Source organism: Rhynchophorus ferrugineus, unplaced genomic scaffold (genome assembly GCF_030347505.1).
Source record: "Rhynchophorus ferrugineus isolate W39M unplaced genomic scaffold, kcgeb_rfMv2 rfM6, whole genome shotgun sequence".
Taxonomy (NCBI): Eukaryota; Metazoa; Arthropoda; class Insecta; order Coleoptera; family Curculionidae; genus Rhynchophorus; species Rhynchophorus ferrugineus.
In genome coordinates this window covers 21,693,402-21,717,618 of record NW_027472585.1, presented here as the reverse complement: position 1 = coordinate 21,717,618, position 24,217 = coordinate 21,693,402, and positions in this window count along the sequence as shown.

Below are 24,217 nucleotides of genomic sequence, written 5' to 3'. Positions count from 1 at the left end.
AGTCAGCTATACCCTTAGACGTAGCTCAAGCTTTCGATAAAATCTGGTATAAACGTATAAACCGCATAAAATATTACCGAAGCAATAAGTTAACTTAATCTATTATAACCCAGCCAGGAAGTTTAGAGTTAAACAAAAAGAAGCTTACTCAAAATTAAATAAATAAAAGTAAGTGAAGCGCAACGTAGTATTTAATTTTTTACCTAATTTTTACATGTGGCATACCATACTTAGAAAACGTTACTATGGCTCTATTTGCTGATAGCACTGCAATACTTTCTGTTAAATACAATAGCGAAGATGCAACCAGAAACTGCCATCGACGAGTAACGGTATAAATATGTTGACCCAAATATCGAGAATAAAAGTCAGCGAGACTATATTAGTGCTATTGAGTTCAGCTACATCCACCGACACCGAAATGCTGATACTTCTCGACAACACTGATTAGGGCGCACCCTCAAGAGAACTAAACCCTGTGACATTGTGTAGTTGTGTAGTGAAGTGTACTAAATGGTAAAAACACTGGAGTCTAATTTTTAGTTTATTAGAGATAAAGTAAGGACCAATGGGTCTTCCTAGTTAATTACCTAGTTTTAAGTTACTGTAGAGATAAATCAAGTTAATCCGAAGCTTTATTAATAAATAAAAAATAACAATAATCGTACCAATTAGATAATAATTCCCGAAAAGTAGAAAAATTTAATCATCAAATATATTATGTCACATCATTTGAAATTTACATGAGTACTAGCTGACCTGGTAAACTTCGTACTGCCTCAAATAAAAAATGCTCGGTATGAATGAATTTTTATTATTATTTTCGATTAATTACACATGATTTTTCATACTTAAAAAACAGAGTTTTCATGAAATACTGGCTATTTATAAGGTTTCAATTAAATATTCACAAACACACACAATTATGATAATGTTTGTTAATCAATTTAAAGCTTTCTTATAAATTATATTTTTTGTTTTGTTTTGTGATGCGTAATAAACAAAGATGACGATTTTCCGACACGCGAACAAACTACGTATAATTGTCCATGCGCGAAAGAGGAAAACTCCAAGTTGATTCCGCAAACTTCCCACCACTGGCCTTGAGATTTATTTATGGTCATTGCAAAGGCCAAACGTACTGGAAGTTGTAAACGTTTAAAATCGAATGGTAAATCCGTTGGAATCATCGGTACATGCGGGATCAAGACATACTCTCCTTTGTATTTGATTGTTGCCGCAATGACGTTATTCATCATCTTTTTCACAGCCAGTCTTGTTCCGTTGCAAAAAAGAGGTTGTTTAATGTTACGCAGCATGATGACAACTGATACTAATTTTAACTTCAAATTGTTAGGTGGTAATCCAGGCAATTCCAGTGAACTTAAAAACTCCGTGGGATAGTTGACAACGTCGTCCTAGTTTATAACGGTGTCGACTGATTTGAAGGAAACCAATTATCCCGGAAAAAAAATCTGAATTGTCGCATTGAGATCCTCGACAATTTCGAATCCTCGACTTTTTTCCTCCTGAACATTTTCTAAATAGACTGCCAAATGGACTACTTTAAGGTATGATTTATGGATCGCAAATGAAAAGATACGCCAAATTGCTTCGTTGCTACTTACATAGCGACCCATCTGGTACTGTGATATTTCGTCATTTGCATCCATATCGATACCTTTGTTAACATATTTACATATATACTTTATCGATTTCACAGAGTTACAATATTCCACAATGATGTGAGTCCCAAAAGTTTTGGATAATATTGACGAGTATGGCACGATACAAAAATTGTCTATATCAACATTATGTCCTCACATCTTCACAACTATCGATCGCCCATTGTCCGCAACTGATCGCCGACGGTACAATTTATCCATCATTTCTCGTTATGATTTCAGCACTTAGGTCTCTTCAGTATCGCTTGGAACACTTGTCGTCAACCATTTAGGGTGAATAGTAGTTGAGAACTCCGCAAGGTAAATGTATCATGTGTTTGGTGCCCCATGCAATTTTGGGTCAACTGTTGGAAAGTGGGCATGAAATTATCCTGTATAATAGGCGTAGCGCCAAATGATGTCATCTGGAAACAGCTGTTATATTTCTGAATGTTGGCTAAGAAGTGCCTAGAATAATTTCCAATTCCAGAAACTAAAGAGTGTAAAGGATCTGATGGTGCACAATATAATCCAGTAGATTCACCACTGTATTTTAACGCCTTGCAATATTTACAAACTATTTTCATTTCCCCAATTGTTACCGATTTATCGCCACAATAATCTATTGCCGCATTATAGTGGAATGCAGCTCGTTCCAGGATCACAGGAGCACTATGTCTGCGGAATCGCTCAATTTCATTATGTCGTGCTCGCTGTTTTTTTATTTGATGTGCACGAACTCTAAGCCTATCTATGTTGCATTCTAAGTCTATGTACTTCATTGTCACTCTCTCTCTCTCACTTTGGTCAATAGTGCGGTTAGCACGTGAAGTAACTCTTCGCACATTTAATTGACTGTGACGACCTAAGTCAGGTCGTCTTCTCCTCGGCATCGTAAATTGTAATTAATCAAAGTGAGAAAAGTTCTCGCGCACTTAGCACGTAGATTGTCAGATTCGATCCTCAACATAAAAGAAAAAACAAAATTGTTGTTTTTATTTAATTTCGAGCATATTCATATTTATTAACCTCTTAAACCTTCCCTTGACTTCCACAAATAATTCAACACCAAAATTATTCAAATCGGTTCAGCCGTTCTCGAGTTTTAGTAAGACTAACGAACAACGATTTATTTTTATATATAGCTAATAAAGTGTTCAAAAATATTAATGTATTTATATTAACTTAGATTTTTCCATGCTGGTGAGGGAATAAAATTAGCCAAGACATTATTCAGATAGCTTCCAATATTGTTAATATCTTATATTTTTAACAGAATATTCAGCGTTAAGCATGAGTATGGTTATTCGAAATTTCTTTTCTGCATCATGACGATCTGTTAAAAAACAATAAGCCGCTCTGTTGGCCATGTACTATACTGTTTTGTAGTTTCTATGGAGATCTTCATTTTGTGGGTGAAGCACCCTTTAGGGTAAATGATGTGGCTCGGTGAATGGAGGTAAAACGAAATGAAACAGTGGTGTTTACATTATGCGACCGTTATTTATTTGCTATATAAAAAAATGTGAAAAATACAAATAATAAAACGGATGGCAGCGGTGTTACCTGGAGACGAAGTTTGGGCAGTCGATGGTGGCACGTCTAAACCAAACGAGGGTTGAGCACTGAATGACCGAAATACCCTTCAATAACATCCCAGACAAACGTCTCGGGGTTGCCACCAGCTATTTGTTGTCTGGTTCTAGTTTACGCTGCTGGTACCCCGCCCGTGTTCAACATCTGGGATTATATTTCTGGGTATTTTGTAGACCGTTATTCCACGATGTAAAATTCGACATGCTCAAGGTCGCTACAACCCGTATCTTTACATGAATCTGTTGCTGAAAGTGGTTATGTTGCTTCTCTTGAGCCTCGCGTGCTGTTCATGCTGACTGGAGCTCAGCGCCACTTCCAGCTCGTTTATATGTTGCGCAAGTCTTCTCTGATACTTTTTGCTTTACTGTCCGCACACCGAGGTCCAGAGACATATATTACTACTACTCATGCCCGGATGAATACCCGAGATTATCCCTTTCAAAGCAGAATATTCGTCATTACACTTGATTATGGAACTCCTTCAATTGAGATAGGATGAGAGTATATATTAATACAAATGTGGAAGCATCTTTTTTATTGTGTACGCCAGTCCCTCATACCAGACTTTCTCAAATGCTTGACTTATGTCCAGAAAGACAGCAGCAATATAGTCCGTCATCCAGGCATCTAATGATGACGTCGCCGGTACTTGCTCGACTGTTCTATGATCTTCACAGAATCCCGTTTGGTGACTGGGGATTATGTTTTATAGGTGCTTCTTCATTCTGTTTTACTTTTACCATTATTTTATCAATTAATGGGAGGAATCTACGAGGTATCAAATATTTTGACGATGCTGATTATTCCCTTATGTCGTAAATTTTTCAACTGAGCTGGCTCGACAATATCATAGCCGTGTGATTTTCCTTACTTAAGAGTTCATATTTTTCTAATTACCTCTTTAGTATGCACTTTCTTCAACGACCGGTACATTTTCAGAAGTTATTTCATTCGGAAATTAAAAAAAATCGGGTGATCACACAAATTATAAATCAAATCATCAAAACTATAAATAGCTAAAACGAACAAAGAGCAAACGTTAATAAACAAAATTAATATTTGAATTAGATGAAATATGTTCAGGTCAATTTAACTATAACAGCAATCAACGTCCTATAACAATCCCTAGAAGAACAACTGCTTTTCAAGCATACTATGCTAACACAGCAATACATTTAGCAGTGACGCTGGACGCCAAGCTGCGCAGAAAGGCTCATTTGAATAAAAAGAAAAAATAACTAAGAAAAGGAAGAAATTGTGTGTTAACATACAATAAAATACTGGCGTATAAACAAATCCTTAAGCCCATATATTTATACAGCATCCTCATATGGTGTTGAGCCAGTCAAGAACAATCTGGACATTCAGTAGCAGAACAAGTTATTGAGCTGGTTGGTCCCTGGTACTTACGTAAGCGGATATAGCGATTTCCATATAAATATGCAAATAGACACATAAACCAGACCATTATAAGACTTATCCGGAACAATTACCAAAGCATTCTTCACCTTGCCAATGTTGCTCAACGATTGACTCGGGTTCCACGCGGCGCGGATCGGACAGGATGGCTCGGGTTCCACGCGGCGCGGATCGGACAGGATGGCTCAGAAATTCTGAGCTGGTGTAACTAGCTATACTTAAGCTAATGGCATTTTTAATAATTTTGTCTCATCGAACGAGTATTCTTCATATTGTAATTTTTCGTATCCCAAAGTTGGTATATCGCTGAGATACTATTTAATAATTAAAAATAAATCTTCCCTGCTAGAAGCTGAAACGATTTCAGAGCGAGACCCGGTGACAGATAAATTAAAATTCCTTTAGAATCCGCCTTCGGTGGAGTCGTAACATGGCGTTGCATAAGCCAAAAACATGTAAATATTTGTGTAGGTTAAAGCGATTTCGGTACGCTGCGCCAAACTGCGGCGACATAGCCGGATTGTGACCGTTCAATAGCGTATTAATTAATTCCCCACCGGGTTTACATTTGGTATATAAAGGAAATATCTTGGCTTTAATTGAATTGGCGTAAATGGTGCTATCGAAACTCTATGGGATGAGATATATAGCTAATACAGGTATCAAATAAAACATTAATCTTAATAAGTAAGTTTATTCCACTTTATGATTGGTGGTAAAATTAGCTCTATTCAATAATGGATATTGGCTTTAATAGAATTGGCATAAATGGTGATATCAGAACCAGATGGGATTAGATATACGGTTAATAAAGGTATGAAATAAAACATTAATATTAATAAGTATGATTATTGCACTTTATAAATGGTGGTCTAAATTAGATTTCTTCAATAATGACCTTTTTATGTAAATATCTCAAACATCTCATCTCGTCTCTTAAAATTCAGATCTATCTTCAAATTTTGGACCAATATTTAAATAGGGTTTAATTTTAACTTCCAAATACACTGTTATAGAACAGCGGTAGTACTTAGGACTAAAAATGTTTTATTATTTACAAACTCTCACTCGATGTTTCTTCCTTCAAAAGGTTAATTTCTTCTGCAGATCACTGTTCAATAAGATTGAATAATTGAATAATATCATGTTGATATTGGATTTATCTATGCAACCCCATAGTGTGACTCCGTAAGTTCAGACTGGTTAGAGATTTTGTGTATATAATAAGAACTTATTGTGAAGTAATAATTTGAAGTTTCGTCCAAGTAACCAACAGATTTTTTGTCACATGCTCTTTCTACTTGAGCTTTACATCCTGTTATATCATGCCGAAGTACCTTACTGTATTCACATACCGACTAATTACATGTTCGCATTAACTTTATTCCTACTTTCTTAGTCCAATGTTGTTATTTCTCGCGAATAGGCAGTTTCATCCAAAAATATGGTCACTGTTACTTTTTCATGTTTAAATATAGTGCAAATATGTGGGTATATATGTTAAAATTAGACAGGTTAAAATGACCAAAGCAAATTGGTCCATTGAGCGATATAGAACCTGCGGATTTTAGAGAGAGAAAAAATCATGGATCGACTACCGATGCTTTTTGGATGGAAACAAAAAACGTGATATCTTTTAATTGCAGACTTGGAACAACGAAAAATAACATACTTCGTCACAATAAGCAGTGAAAAGACGCATTAACCATTGAAGATTTGAAGATGTAATATTTTAAAATATGTTTAAATCTACAAATAAAAAAAGTTTCTCTTTTTCAAAGATTTTCTCAAACAAACCAATATGTTTATAATAATATATCATTCCCCAAGCGCCATAGAAATGCTAAACATATTGACGGTCTTGAGCTGATAACCATTATAGGTCTTTTATATTTAGCTGACATTAGGCAACAGATCTTAAGATTCTGACGTACCTAAAAAACGAAAATATGTTATTATGACTTCAAATTTAAATTTAGTATTTTATATGAAGATGAACTCTATCGATCTTGATACAAACCGTTCCCAATCGTGCTGAAGGTGGAGTTGGTAGTAATGTGGGTAGAAATATTGACCGTTGGTACATGGTAATATCTGCTAACTATGTTCAATATTAGCATAATCAATTCTCATGTACTAAATTTTGGTAAAGATCAAAATATTATTCCAACTAAAACAAGTAATTTTTGAAATATATTATGTACTTCCTATAAAATGTAGTTAAGAAATATATAATAATATAATATGCATATATAATTAGAATTTATTGCAGTTAAAGTTAAACGGAACCAAATAACTTATAAAGAAAAGAAGACGATCAGAAGTTTGATTGGCGATTGGTCAAATTACTCGAAGCACTTCTTAGTGCTGCAAAGTAGTGGAAATCTCCTTAGTAAGTGGAATTCAGGAAAATGTATTGTTGGCTAAAGTTGTAATAAGAGTACGGTAAAAGAGCTAAAATTTACAAATAGCTGACTAAGATCTTTCAAAGTCATTAAAAAAGGTTCCCTAGCCTTACACTGCTACAATCAAGAAACACTCATGCGTTGAAAAACACCTCGCCCATACATCCAAGTTCGGTCATCAAGTTGGTGTGAACTAACGCGGTCTACTGGCATTTGTACAGACGCTTGAAGTTCAAGATATACGACAACTCAATTTTAAACCCTAAACTATTAGAACTTCGAGTTAAGAAAATTTAGGAAACCATTCCGCATAAACTATACTATAGAATTTTCCGTAAAAACAGTGCTATTTAGAATATAGTCAAAGACAAAATGACAGTAAAGACAACAGTCATTATGCTGTCCAGATGGAAAAATGACCACACAAATCTCTTTAGTAATATTTTTAGGAGGAAGATATTTAACGACTGCTATGTATCTGATTATTCGAAAGGATAAAACGGTGTATTTATATTATACTAAAAGATGTAATGACTCCAACACCCAGACATAGAGGCCCCAAAGCTACTTAATGAGTTCAAATTTTAACAGGTGTATCAAATCTTAAAAATATACTGGCATAGCATAGCAAGTTACGCGGGATACGACAAGGAAAACATAATGTTATGTGGACGTATAGCTTTTAGACATGGTGTTGTACTAATCGGTGATTTTAGAGTAAAGTATTAAGGACTATTTTTTAATACTCTAAAATCTCCGTCTTACAAGCCAGGATTTATCTGTATTGGACCTAGTGTTTAACGTGGGCTTCGAACCAGGGTCTTCGGTATTACGCCTACGGACTGGCGAGTGACCAACTTAGAAATCATCCCAGAAGACATCCGGTCTTACCCAGCCTGGTTACTAGCGTGGCAGGGATCATTCTCCATATAGGATTTTGCACTCTTGCCTAACGAGAATCACAAATGTTAAACAATCGCAAATATGAATTTACGACCATGCCCCAGCAGGTACGGTAGGACCGTCCTGTCGCCTTTACCACTGCGCCAACCAAACCGATATTAAAGACTATTGCTAACTTGATTACTTAGCTTTATTTGTACTAAATTACAGTATGCTATTGCTATAGAATATCAACGTTTATATTAATAATGTTCCGAAAATTGAGAAATTCTAGGAAAAAAAGTGTTGACTTTTAAATTTTAAAATAATAATCCAAATTTGCATTATAGCATCCATCAAACAATTATTTAGAAAATTCTAATTTCAGTAATATCATTAAAGTAAATACCTTTTGTGAGAAACAAACTAATATTTATCATGAATCTACCGTTGTATAATTCTGATTACAGAAAATGTTAATAAAAGAAAATCAAAGTCGAAAAAAAACTATTGAGAAAGGTAGAATTGAAAATGACAAAAAGAGAAGTAGCCTATTGTTCTTGGCATTATTGAACGGTTTGTTTTAGATTGTCCATTATTGTAAGTATTAATTGAAAACATTTCCTACAAAATAAACAGCGAATGAAGATATCGAGGCGAAACAATACGGTCGGCAGTCGACGGTACAAAAGGCCCGGTATTTGCTTCAAATTTAATCAAAAGCAATTCATGCGAATACGCTTTGTTCCATAAATCTTGAAAGAGCGTTTCGTCGGTCCCCCCAAAGTCACGCAACAGTATAAATCTTAAATAATAACAATTTTCGGTTCGATCGTGTAGGACGACAACAACCACAATTCAACGGCGGGAGAGAGAAAAAACAAATTCAAATCGCTAGTCCGGTGATATATGAGCGAGCTGTAAATATCGAACGCGAACTACCAGTTTAGAGTCGTGTTCAACAAAAAAGCATAACGAAAATATTGTGGATTTTCCAAGACAAATTGGAAGTAAAATATGAAAATTTATCGCATAAAAATACAGTAAAAACTTTAGCGAGCCTTCGCCAAATTATTTAAAATTTGTTGAAGTATTTTTTTACATCAACTCATACAATCCTTAGGACTTTATGATAATGACTCACGATAATTCTGAAGGAATTTTCTGGGTATCGTTTCAATGTGATTATTTAAACTGAAAATATAAACAAAAATAGACTATAGATATAAAAATAATTACCGCTGGAAAAATCAAAATGATACAGAAGGTAAAGTGAGGGAATCAGTCACATTTATGTTTATAATTGTTACTATTAATTTGTAAACTGACTTATTATATTTGTAGTGCCTATTTACATCATCCCAGGTCCACAACCAGAGTATTCGAAACCAGTGCCATCGACATTTGTACAAACTCCAGAAGATAATAGTAAAATTTGTATTAATACAGCCAGTACAACCCCTCTTTTTGCTCATTCTTACCGTTAACTACTAAATTCCATTTTCCTATTCCCTGTTTCCAATTACCTATTTTCATTTTTTCAGAACCCCAACCGGGATGTTCAAATTGTATGCCATCTACATCTGTACAAATTCCAACAAAAGGTAATAAAATTGTGTATTAGTTTAACAATTAGTGCTGAGAGGTATTTTTTTCAGATTCTCGCAGCTACAACAGTCATATAAACATGTTTTGTTTATCTCGTCAAACATATAACACCAAAAATGAGGTGTAGTGTATAAAAAAAATTGTAGATATTCATAAATTTAGTGCAAAGAAGTAGAAACTTGCATCTATCTGTAAAGATCGTTTAAAATCACTCATTCTAAAATATTTCAAGATACAAACACATCAACGTATAGCTTTTTAATTTCACAGTTAAAAAATCAAAAGAGAGCCCCAAGAGCAGACGGTTTACAACAAGGGGGAGAGTAATGGCTGTAGGCCTCTTAAAATCTAATGGAAAAGGCTGTAGGGAATTGTCAAAAATGTTTGCTCTCGCTTCAAGAGGTACATGTCTAGCTTTGCTTCGAAAAATACCACTTCGAGCAGGGACCACTGGCCGATTACTAGTTATAATAAAATTCGTATTTAATTACAGTATTGCAAAACATGGTCGTTATTTCAATATATGTTACGTATTACAAAAATTTGTCGGATTTTCCATCTCCCAGTGAAGTCACTCCCTCAGTAGACGCCAAACATCTCATTTAAATATCAAAACAAAAAAAACTCCATAAAAATATATCGAAATTTCCAGGCAGCTTCGTCAGGTCGGGTTCCCCTCTCATCGGGCCCCTCGCCCACCCTACCAGCTCGGGTCCTGCCAGGGATCTCGCGATTATTTTTTATCTATATTAATTTCTTTGTGGAGTCGAACTGTCGCTAATCAAAACCGATCCGCCGAGAGGACCGTAAAGGTATTCGAGGGAAACCGACACGTCCCCGACACACCGCCCCCCCCACCACCCGAAGCCCGGATTCGAAATTAGGGTAAATGGGACCGGGACGCACTTTTTAAAATTCGGCGTGTGGCCTCCAGAGACGTATTTTTCAATGGCGTTCGGAGACATTTGTCAAAAAACCCCGACCCCGACGTCCAGACGGCCAAAACGAACAGTGGTGGGGGGAGCGGCGTGGAGGGAATGGTGGAAGCAGAGTCGGGAAATAAAAATGAGTTATGCGCTGCGAGAGGGAAAGCGATCGGTTTCGGGGGTCGTAAATTTTTATTTAATTGCGAATTAAAGTAGCGAGTGCGCGTCATAATTGAGAACGGGCAAGGGGGGCGCGGGCGGCGGCCCCGTTTTCGAAACAGTTGGGCCTTAGTGGGCCGTGACACAAGTCGTTTTTCGACGGCTTTTACTTTCGAAATTGCCGACCAATTTTATCTGTTCTTCGTGGATCGTTTCCAGTCAAATGGGCCAATTATTTGACTCGGCATTAATTTTTGACGGTTTTATGTCTTAGCTGTACGGGCCTGTTCAGTTCCATCAGATGAACGTATTTTGTCTTTGCTTACACTGTGCAATGAAATGATACTGTGTCTAGAGCAAAATAATTTTATAAATACCAGATAAACAAGATGGCGGTCTAGAAAAACTAAAACCAATGAACTGCATAAAGCAGAATGGATAGTTCCAATAAAAAGGTGAACTAACACCATAAAAATGTATGACGTCAAAACGCCGCAATATTGCCTTATCAACTTTGACTATTAGTTTATTTTAGCTTTGATATATAACAAAATTCTAAAGTACAATAAATAACTAAAGACATTACCTTCTCGAGCTGCAAGTCCATCATACCACACCCCATGTGCAGTGGTTGAAAGACAGTAAAGAGAGATCCACCTAAAGAACAATCAATTATAACTAGTATATATATATATATATATATATATATATATGTATATATATATATATATATATATATATATATATAGTATATAGCCCTGTGTTCGAAATTTGAGCGCAGTATATTAAATTAATCATGTTTATCTCATAATAGAGTGAAAGATGAAAGGATTCATTTTAAAATGATATGCTTCTAAAACCGTAGAAAAGTATTTTTAATTTAATATCAGAAATGTATTTGATAGATAATAGTAATTAAAGTAACCATTGTAATATGTAAATTTTTATCGTAAGTTTAAAATACGACGCCGCTGAATATTATATCAAAGTATCATAAGTAAGTAAGATTAATTTCAGACATGTAACAACTTTAGAGCAACAAACATGAGTATACATGATGTTTCTTTACTTTTATATAATAAGCGTACGTATGGAATAATAAATGAAATAATACATGTTTGTATATCAAAACAAAGAATCTATGAATAAATTCATTTTGAAATTATATTTAACGTCGACTTAAGGAATCTATTTACCGTCATTAAATTAACTACTGATTGTTTTCCAAAACTTAGGTCTATAAAGTAAATAAACAAAATCATTGATAGAAGCTTGAAAGAATAAAATGTCATATAGTCACATATCTTATTATATAAATCATTAAACATCTTAATAATTTTCAATTCTTAAAAATGTTTACAAATATACTGTTAATAATTCACAATTCCTTCTATTTGTCCGATGTATTTCACCCATGCAAATTATGTAGTTATGTAGTTATCTTTTATCCATATTTTCACCTAACTTATATATTACAAAGACGATAAGTACATCAGGCTGCACCAAAAGAATTTCTTTACCTAAATATCTAAATAAAATTGTTTCTTGATTATTTATTTCACTCTTCGATCTCGCCTTTGCAGATAGTTCATATTTAATTTGTCTTCTATGTCTTTCACTTATTTCACACAATTGCTTTCTCTTTTGTCTTATATCCCATATGTTAAAATTTTATTAAACTTTTTTATAACTGTTAATACTCAATTATTTTAAGTTTTTATACACAAATTAACGTATTCATTACATGCAATATTCAATTAGTGCTTTGCTAAGAAATGCTTTTACTAACGAATCGTGTCACAATTAAATTAATCAAGAGTCAATACCACTAAAATTTACAGAAAAATCTTAAAAATCTTTATAATTACCTTCAGTACCATATCAATTATAATAGTCCTCAAGGATAAACAATTTTTCTTTTTTTTCTTTTCCTTCACTGGACATCAAATTATATCAATATTATATCCAGTAAGCAAAGAAAATAGACGATTTCTGATCTCTTCGTTTTTTACATAGATTAATGTTGGACTGAAGTTTTCACATATGTCAGGTTTTTCTTTCACAGCTGTATATTCCCTCCGATAAAGCGTGCACCTTAATTTGCTTTCTCTGTAAAAAATCAAAAGTATAATTTTACTCCACCATACTATTCTTGATTTTTTTTTACCTAAACTTGCACTTGCATAAACAGCATTTTAATAATTCCAACCATATGGGAATAGCCGAAAATAACACAAAATCTTAAGATCTGACGGCCATTCCAGGTTGTTTGATTTGAGTGGATTTCGTTTTATTCGAATACACTTTTTTGTCGCGCATATTACATAAATATTGTCATAACAATAACTTATAATTTCAACAAATTCTTTAACAGCTGATTTTTAAACAAGACACAAACATCTTATGGTTAATTCTTAATGTAATTCCCTTCAAACTTGAAGAAAAATACTAACTCTGTTCCATTCCTGTTTCCGCCAATGAAGACAATATAACATATATGTAACTAAATATTACAAATTGTTATGACTAACAAAAACTAATGAAATGTTTATGTAATATTTTCCTTTCTTATTAAATTTTTTGCCATGATCCCTCTAGGTGTTGTTATAAAAATGTTAAGCTTTATAAAAATTGTCGACGAGTCCCATTAAGCCTGTTCGTTGATTAACATTTAAATCATATATCCTTCATCCTTCAGGGAGATACATCCTTTTTGTCAATGAATACTTTTCCACTGCTCCTTCACGGAGTGTAGAAGGATGTTTTATTAGTTTGTCAATTAACGGTAGAAGGCTTATTGGGTATGACAGGCTTTAATTTCCTCTGTTGGTTTACCCGGTTTCGGCAATCCTTCATTGTCCTGTCAAATATTCGATGCTTAAGCAGGTATTGACGATTTTAAATAGGCTCATGATTTTCTTATGTGGTTTTATGAGAACCTTCTTAGAATGTACTCTCTTCAATCGTAAGCAAAGCTTCAGAGCTGATTTAAAATATTCTTTGCTTTCGCACGAAAATTCGCTTGTAAGCAACACAATAACTAAATAATGTCCTAAATCCTACTTTATTAGCCAGTACGTCTCGATTCAAACCATAGGAGAAAAAAGGTGTTTCCAGAAGGTTAGAGTAGTATGCAGAATTAATGGCACTTTGGGTGTACAGGAAATCAACGTACAGCACACCTTGCTGTTTCCAGAACTCCGTACACAGAATCGGTTTTGGTTGTCGTCGCTTTAACTGGCGCCCCTTCCTCCTTCTTCCTTCACTTTTTAGACGACATATTGTTTTCGGGAGTGGAATAGTGTACCCACATCTCGTCTGTAGTGAAGAGTTGCGTTAAAGACGTCCACGTCCGCCCCGTTATTTATTATAACAGTTTAAGAACCCACCGCGTCATTATTTTGCGATATTGAAGGTGTACGTGGATGATAGACTCTACTCTACCTATACTGATGCCAAGTTCAGCCGAAATGTCTCGAACATTTATCCTACGGTCCTCCAAAATGAGTTGTTCTACGCGGCGAATGTTGTCTGGTGTGATGCTGATTCGCGGTCGATGATCATGCCGCTCATTCTCAACGGTTTCAGGGCCATCCTTGAATTCTTTGGCCCATTTAAATACGGCAGCCGTACTCAGGCACTTATTATCGAACTGATACCGCGAACGCAGAAAAATGTCCTTCTTTTTAACGTCTTCCCATACTAAAAAAACGAACGAATATGTTCCTCTACGGCGGTCGGAACTTGACATTCACTTATGGTCGCAGCACGCGCGTGAAAGATGCGCTCCCGATGAAAACTATACCACACTGTTTGTAAGGGACCCAGCTTTCACATACTCAAGCCACGACCCTCAAAACATACATGCGGGCCATCTACAGCGTTTGCCTTCATCATATCTGAACTACCCTCGTATTATTAACCCTAAATATAAACTTACAAGAATAGAAGCTAAAGCAAATATAACACTTGGAAATGCGTTGTAGCCAATTATTTATACGATGTCGATGATAAGGTCAAGATGAATAAATCAGCGACGAGGTTCAAGATTGTTTTCAACCATAGCAAATTTTAACAACCTCATCCCAGGTAGCAACAACGCTAAATATATTGGTAGCATTAGGTTGAAAAGAACTGGAATTGAAATATAAAAATATTAATTCGAATAAAATTATATTTAATTAATTATATTTACAAGATATTTTTTGATTTTTGTAACAAGTCCAATTATGAGAATATTCCTGGAAAAGTTACATTTATATATAAACAAAGTTTTCAAAACCTAATCCTAAATGTATTCCCATGCGTCCAGATGCTAAATGAATAATTACTCAAATAGAAACTTTCAAATACCGAGAAATTAAGGGAACTGCAAAGAAGCATAAGGAAAACAGCTCTATTATAAAGCCACTCTTGGATGATCATCAAGCAGGACTGAAAAGAATCAAATCTATTTATTTTGTAGTATAGTGAAATATATTTAACAGAGAGAGCCAGCAGTTGTAATTAAAACATGAGAATTATTTCTATAATGACTGAGTAATCATCGATGAGTTATCTTATACATAGTTTATATATATATATATATATATATATATATATATATATATATATATATTATACATATATATTATACATATATATTATACATATATATTATACATATATATTATACATATATATATATATATATATTATAATTATACATATATATTATACTACAATCGCTTCTTGTAGTCTACTAAAATTTAATAAAAAAATATTGTCCAATATCAAAATATGTTTTCCCGATTATCTCTAGGATATTGTTGATCATATATAAATATGAAACCTTAAAGGAAACTGGAAAATAGGCCCCTTTAGATTATTTATTAGTAATAACTTTTTGATGATTTTTCTAATCATATTTTCAGATATTATCACTTCAATAAAAATATTCCCATAAGATCTTTCAAAATTTCAATTATTTTTGGATATTTTTTATTTTTACTAACGTTCGAAAGAACTAAACCAAGTTTCTTGAAATCTATTACACAACATTAAAGATTCCAAAAAAAGAAATTATTTGGTTGGCATTCTCACAGATTCAGCGAAAGGGGCAAATAAGAATACATTAAAAGGATCAGTATATGACATTTAGTACGTAAATTAAAATACCAGATATATGAATATTGTGATGAATATATGCTTTCTATTATCGGGCTGTCTATTCTTTACAGCAATTTTATGTTTTAACTTATCAAAAGTAACTCACTGTATAATGTTTAAGGTGTTTCTTTTATTAGCAGGCAAACTTGGACAAAAGAAAAGCTATTTATTATGTTGCAGCGCGAACAATGGATACCGTTTTGAGCCGGGCAAACCGATCCAACAGAAAGAATTGGCCGAACTATAATCTATCGGAGAAAAGATATATTTTAAAAGTAAACAAGCCGAGGGGAATTTAAGGGGACGAGCGCCAGTCTCTCCACCCCCGTCGGCACCATTAAAATCGAGACAAAATCCTAGATAAAAGTACAAACACAACCATAAATAAGAACGTATCGATGTTGCGAAAACTTTCAACTAACTACAAGATTTTCTACTTCGACAGTTGGACAGGGCAGTTGCCGTCTCCCTGGTCCCTACGCCTGGAACACGACCATTTTCCCCTTCGTCCGCTTGCTCCTCCGGCTACGGGGAGTTCTATGAATTTCCAGCTTATACATATACCCTCTATTTACATTGGAGCAGCTGAATTTTGCATGTTAGAATTGATGGATAATGGGGAGGAGATGCAACAGATTGTGAAGTTTCTCACGGCAACTGAAGAAACGTTTCCAATAAATTCCATTAAAACTGCCAATGCACATGATCAAGTTTTATAAAGCAACGTTGCCGCACAAAACTTCAGTTTTATTTTATTTTGACTCTGTCGTAACAAAATAACAATATAAATAAAACAGTCAAACAAAGATAACGTTATTAAATATAATTTATTTTAACAATGTAGTAGATCTAATGCATATATTATCAAGAGACTATAGAAATTATAGTTAATTGTACAGTCACAATAGTTTTAGGTTACAGTTGAATTATTATATTTATATTGAACTCTTTTCTTCTTCTACACCACGTTTTTCAAATAATAATATCTACTGGAGGCCTATTGTTTATTAACAATTGTATAATAAAATAATGTATCTAACTTTCATTGGAGATCATGATTTACCCACTAACGTTCAGATCTATGTGTTCATCATTCCTCTACTTCCTTGTTGCTTTATTAAATTATCTTTAGTCATTACATTTTCTGTAATTCATTTATCATATTTACAAATGAATGTTTTAATTTTCTCCTTTTAAACTCTAACCTATCTATAGAGTATCTATACAGTCATCCTATATTAATTATATACTTCCCTTTAGTGGATTCTGCTCATATCACTCTATGTTGGTAATTAACAGCATTTGGCTATAAGCCTACAACAAAACAACATCATTCAGTCTCTTCCACTATCAGACTCACTGTTCAAGTCAATTACCTAATTCATAATTTCTAATATCTCGAACACTTGTATAATAATGTACATATACTAATGTATAATAATGTATCAGTGATTAATTTTCTCAGGAATAATGTACACTGGCAGTAACAGAAGAAACAAAGAAATACAGTGATACCTAAATGACTTGATAACACACCATCCAAGCAAACAAAAATTAAACGTAGAAAGGTAAATTGCTCTGTAATGAAAGTAAAATACATTACTTGGATATACAGTTATTAATTATATATATTAGTGTTCAAGGTGGAAACAGACATGGTTTTATTTCTGGAGCTGAGTTATAAATTTGAAAGTCAGTAAAATAAATGTTTGTGTTTTATGTTTTAGCAACAAGACCGAAAAAAATACAGTACAGAAAGACGCATTATCTACAATAACACCTTCAGTTTTGATAAACTCCAACAGACAGACAGATAATTTGCCAGATGGTAGAGAATTGTTATACACATATTATAACAAAAATTCTCAATTATATAGTAATTAAAAATTATAGTAGGTCTAATGTAAATATTATCGAATATCTTCAACTATAGTTAATTATACAGACGCAGTTGTTAGAGTTATCTTATTCTATTTACATTGAACTGTTTTCCACGCAATAGAAGGGATAGAATCCTAGGCGCGTTTTTTTATGGATTTTATGCAGTCTCTCCTGGAGGCCTAATCGTCCTAATTAACAACTGTATTTCCAAGTAATGTTCCTTGGATGGTGTGTTATCAAGTCATTTAGATATCACTGTATTTCTTTGTTTCTTCTGTTACTACCAATGTACATTATTTCTGAGAAAATTAATTATTGAATTATCCCTCATATATTTACCATCTATACAAAACACTTAGTATATAGCCTCTCCTCATACATTATAACCAAATGCTCTAAATAATTCTGAACATTTTCGCACATATGTCGTTCACACTCTACAATACATCATCATAGAGTTGTCGTATATTAATTATACATTCACCTTAATTCCACATTCATAAAGTTTAATTCAAGGGAATAACTAAGCTGTTAATTTCCAATATATCTAACATTTGTTCACGATTTCATATTTTGTGAATATCTTCTTTAATGTGTCTCATCGAGTTCATCCAACCCATAACCCATCCAGAATTTCTAAGAATAATAAAGAGAACATATTTGCAATGAATTATTAATAAATTTTACGAATAATAATACATAATAAATTGTTATTTCAATTTTTACTTTTTTCGATCAACATTTAATGTCTTAAAACTTTTTATTGTCATTTTCCCATAAGTTACTCAATATCCCATTCTGAAATATACATATCTCATCTAAATACATAAATTCCATTAATAAGTGTTCCTTGATTTTATTATATGCTTTTAACAATTATCGTGCGTTATCTTTACATAATTTAATTTACATATTACCTAACAGTGTAAGCAGCCATTTTATACATTGCCTCAAGGACCATATCTCCATTATCTCGTTCCTGCCCGAAGTAACTGGTTAGAGACGCAATCTGTTCTATCAGGCTTCGGTTCAGTATCTTCATTCAGAGTAAAAATAAGCCGCGATTAGAATTGTATCAAAACAAGCAAAGCGTTAAAACAACGTTTGCCGATTTATGTCCTGTTGCTTACAACCACAATTATCCTGGGGCAGTGTCCGGAAACTCGGCTTCAAGCCAAATTTTTCTGGAACTGTTTTTTTTTCGCTCAAAAAGCAATATTTTATCAACATTATACATATATCAATATTTTGCAACATATACGTCAAATTTATACACTCATCTTTTGAAGGTTGGGGCTAAATTAACAAGTAGATTTAATTCGAGTAGCGCCATCTATGTATCAGGCCGGGGACTTTTCAATTGATCTGTTATGTACTGGCCTCTACAATGCATTTTTCTAGCGAGAAGGAGCCCCCATTATTCGTTCGTGTTCGGAGTAATTGAGTAAATATAATAAGTTCCCGAGTCAAACAATTTAATGGCTTTGGAATTTTTAATCAGAATTATCACAAATTTTAAACAAGAGTTAGAAATACACCAGAACAAGCGCCAAAAGAACGTCTGCTTGTTTAAAACATTGTATTATTATCATTAATGTTATGAATCATTTTGAAAACCCATGAAAACGATGTCGACCATTACCAACAAATTTCGAATTTTATAGACCGGTTTGGTCACATATTTTGACGCATCAGACTTAATTTTGTCCTTTTCTAACTAGATTAATGCTAAATATTAAAATTAGAAAGAAAAATTTGATTCGAGTTAAAACGAATATTACGGTTTTGTTAACTGAACTCCTCTCCTCTCCAAACGCTTTAATAAATTTCATTTAAATTATGTTCTAAAAGGGCTAAATTTTGACAAAATGGAAAGGAAAATCCATTTTTTGTTGTTTTTATATACATTTCAAAGTCTCCTTTTTACCAACGCAGGTTTATCTGAACTGGAGCTACTGTTTAACGTGGACTCTGAACCTCGCTCCTTTGCGTCAAACCTACCGACTGGCCATTGTTCAACTTAAAAGCCATCTCAGAAGACCTATATCCAGTCTGGGTACTGGTGTGATAGAGATAGTTATTCCTTGTCAGATTTTCCACTGTTGCCTATAAAAACATTTACTTAATTTACAATATTAATCGTAAACATAAAGTACATGCACGCGCCAACAGGATTCGAACCGCTATCGCAACAGTAGTAGGAGCGTCCTATCGCTCTAACCACTGAGCCACCGAGCCGGCAGGGGGTATTCTAAAGAACATGTTTGTTTTTTAATGCTTTTTAAAAGAACAATATTTTAAAAAATTAAAAATACTGAATCATAATGAACGGGGCCCGTTTGAAGATGAGAAAACGAGTTCTGGGAAGCGCGAAATTAATTATCACGCCAGAAAAACGAATCTGAGCTAATTCGACCGATAAAGTATTCAAAACGCAATATAAGGGGATAAATTAACCCTAACGACATTATCGTCTGGCGCGAATCCGAAACAAGATTTACGGCCGTCCCAGCGCCACCCGACGGACGAGCTCTTGATTTTCCCGTCGAGATTTTTTCGCTCTACACATCCCCCGCCGCTCGCGTTCTCCAAAAAGCCGAATATTTTACGGGAGCCAGATAACGATATCCGAAGCTGCCCGACTAAATCCCACGCGACGGAAACAAAATTGAAAAATACCTCCGGTATTATTGCCAAATCCTTATAGACCGGGGGCCGAACCCTCGCGTTCACTCGAATATATTCGACTTTATTTCGCGAAATGTATTTAGAGCCGAAAGTATCGCGTAGGGGGACGGGGGGGAACACGGGAACACGGGGACGGATGAGAGCCCGCGCCTTATCAGATTTAACAGTATTGTCAGGCCTGTGAAAAAGAAACCGAATTATTTGTGCGCGAGAGACGAGAGTTCCCTATCGATACACGCTTCAGAAGAATTTCACATACTATCGAATAAATAAGATTTGTTTGCTTTCGGAGGGTAAGAGGGTGATGCGATGGGAGATGGGTCGCGACTGGTGCCTAAATAGAGACAAAGGAGATCGTCAATGCGCAAATTCAAATGCTAATAGGGAATTTTTATTGTATAGCGACTGCTGAAACCCTTTAGGCCACCACTCTTACATCTACATTTAACTCGTAGATCGGAAATACTCATGGATTGGTACAATGCGTTTCCCGTTTACAAAGGATCATTACGACGATGTCTCTGTCTCTTTTCTCTGCCCCCTTCTAACGGTTTCACATCCATAGCGCTGGCGTACTTCCTTTACCTAACCTAATATCTTGTCCATTCTCCCGTCGAACATATTTATCATTTAAGATCGAAATAAATGAGTTTTTATTCAGCCAGTGTTTACTGTTCCTTCGACAAAAATAGTAGTGAATATTCCGATAAACGACCGAGTCGACAGCCGACTGACAAGACGAACATTCCTACAATTGATGACTCCGACGTGATCGAAGTGCCTAATGGATAAACCAGCTTAACACGATCCACTTGACAGGTGCTCGACACGTTCATGAAAGAATAGCGCGTAGAACCCATCAGCATCACATAGTCGAGGTTTTCCCTCGAGACTAGCGCGATGGACCACAAAGGCCCATCATGCATAACTTCAACACATGAACACTCTTGCATCACGGAACGGGACACGTAAGGCACCACACTTATAGGTACCCTAAAACAAACCGGAATGCCCCGTTTAGGCCACCACTATTACATCTACATTAAATTCAAAGGTTGGCAACGTCGGTGGATTGGTACCATGCGGTTCCCGGCTACAAAAGACCACCACGACGACGTCTCCCCCTCTTTTCTGCTTTCTTTCCTTGTAACCGTGCTATGGTAGCGCTCCCGTGCTTCCTTTACCTAACCTAATATCGTGTCCATTCTTCCGTCGAACATATATATCATTTAAGATCGAAATGAACGAGTATTTATTCAGCCGGTGTTTTCTGTTCCCGTGCGAATTGCTTCCACAAAAGCAGTAGTGAGTGTACCGATAAACGACCGCGTCGACAGCCCCACATTCCGACCGACAAGGCGAACATTCGTACAATTGTTGTAAGTGTTTGTATTATATGCTAAGAAAGACAATTTCATTAATTATTGAGTTAAGGATTCATAGCAGTAAAATGGCTACACTAACTACATCGGACATTCTATATTAAGACGTACTTTCAACGCCCTTAATAAAACATCATAATTTTCGAAAAGCATTATTATTTCCTAATATTCTGCCTCTCTATGATCATTTAAATTAATTGCTTAAATTAAGCCACAATAGTTTCTTAAATATGAAAAACATAACTCACCTGGTCTTACCTTAAAGATTATATTCGACCCTCAGTAATTTTAAATACACTGAAATCTAACAAACTATCGAAATAATTCATCTTAAGATACTAGAATAAATTACTCATTGTAACCTAACAAATAATATTACATAATATTTCGGTTTCATAAAAATTACTTACATCCATATTTATCCTATATATTTTGCATCTAGCTCTTTGTACTGCTTTGAAAACACGATTTGACCTTGAACAACTTATATGGCGTTAAGTTAGTAGCAAGTGCCGCCCAATCTAGCCACGCAGTCATTTTATCAATCATTTCAATAATATGATTCTGATTGTACATTTAAGAATGAGTGAGTGTTATCTGTGCACTGGCTAGTTATATTTTGTGATTATACGTCGAAAGATTATATATTGATGTATATTTAATATTATTTGTACACCAAATCTAATATCTTGTTGTTATTTACGTTATAGTTATGATTATTTTTGTTTTCTCACCGAAAGTATCTCCTTTATTAGGGGAAAGATTTTATGTCCAGCAGCGTTATAAATATCTCACATCAATGTTTATGGTTAACACATGGACATTACAACACATGTGCAATTAGGTTGTTATACATTACAACACATGTGCAATTAGGTTGTTATACATTTTTAATCTTTTAACTTATATCAGCCACTTGAGTGTAGCCTTTTATATAAAATAGCAGCCAACGCCTAAACATACTTATATGGGAAAGATTAAAGCACCAATACAGAAAAATTAACCCACAGATATGCATAAATAAAAGAACATGAAATGTCACCCCCAACAGCAACAAAAAGCTAGAAAGTTGTTGGGAGAAAAAGCGATGAATAAGAGACATCGAGCTATTATATCGAAAGTGGCAACATATATGCTAAGTTATTGTCGACCTAAAAACGAAAAAAAAAAAAACACGGACTATAACAAAGTGCGTTAAAATCACACAGCATATATACTCACCATATAATTGAAACTTGCTAGTCTTGAAAAATGTTTATGTACTGAATTCAATATAGTGGCCATTCAATATACTTATATTTCTTGAGCAATAGTCCCTTTTTACCCTAATCAGATTAATTTCGCGTGGAATTTTTGTCATGCCACTCACCGAAAAGTAACTGGAGTTGAGGTTCACTAGTTGCAAATGGTTCGTCTTTACCGGAGTTACATCAGGCTCTTTGGAACAGGTGTCCACAAATCATAGTTTTGACTATAGATGATGACGATAGCGGAATTTGAATCAGGAGATAATATAAAACCATTTTAGTTACATTAAAGTTTTACCGAGTTAACGTAAGTGTAACTCTTTACAATCGGTTGGAAATGCTGATAATCTGTAACCTCTATAACAGCAGTAATTTTAAATTGAACATCTTGGATAATTCAACTTTTATCAGTATTATTATGTCACTAAAGATAGTTTCTAATTAAATGTCTCATAAATAATAATTATATGATCAATAAATAAAGTTGGTTCTTAAGAGTAGTCAATTTTCCTTCTGAGACAACCGTAAAATCCATTCTCTGACCATAAACATTCTTTGAATGTCTCCCTTGATCTTTTTAAAAGAAGATAGAATTAATAAATTGACTATCTACCTTACAAATATGTACAAATGACTTAGACCAATACAAATGTTTTATAATTAACATTTTAGCATTCATGTCGTGCTATTTTCTTTAACAAGTGAGTACCTCTTAACTTAGAATAGCCAATTTACCGATATGCGCGTAATTCGTTCGCCTTTCATTCATAACATGTCCAGACCATTGTAACCTACACCTAATCAAAAAATAAGGAACTTAAATTATATTAAGCTCTTTTATAATTACTAATAATCCATACAACATTCGTGTTCAACGATTCTTAATGCACAAATTAATGTAGATATTTACCTGCAATATTCGGTTAGAGTTTTGTTCCAAAATCCATTTAATAATTGAACCTGAAATGGATTAGACATTCATACCAATAAAATATAGAGAAAAATCTTAATAGTTTTTACAATTACCTCTAATACAATTATATATCTGCAGAACCACATTAATAACTATCAGATCTTAAGCAAGGATAACTTTTCTCAGCTTTTCTGTGTTCAGAATGAATTGATTAATGTTTATCTTATGAATCTAAAAGATCCTCAGTAAAATCTAAATAACTTGTAAATAAGATGGAGAGGCGAATTTTGTTATTCTCG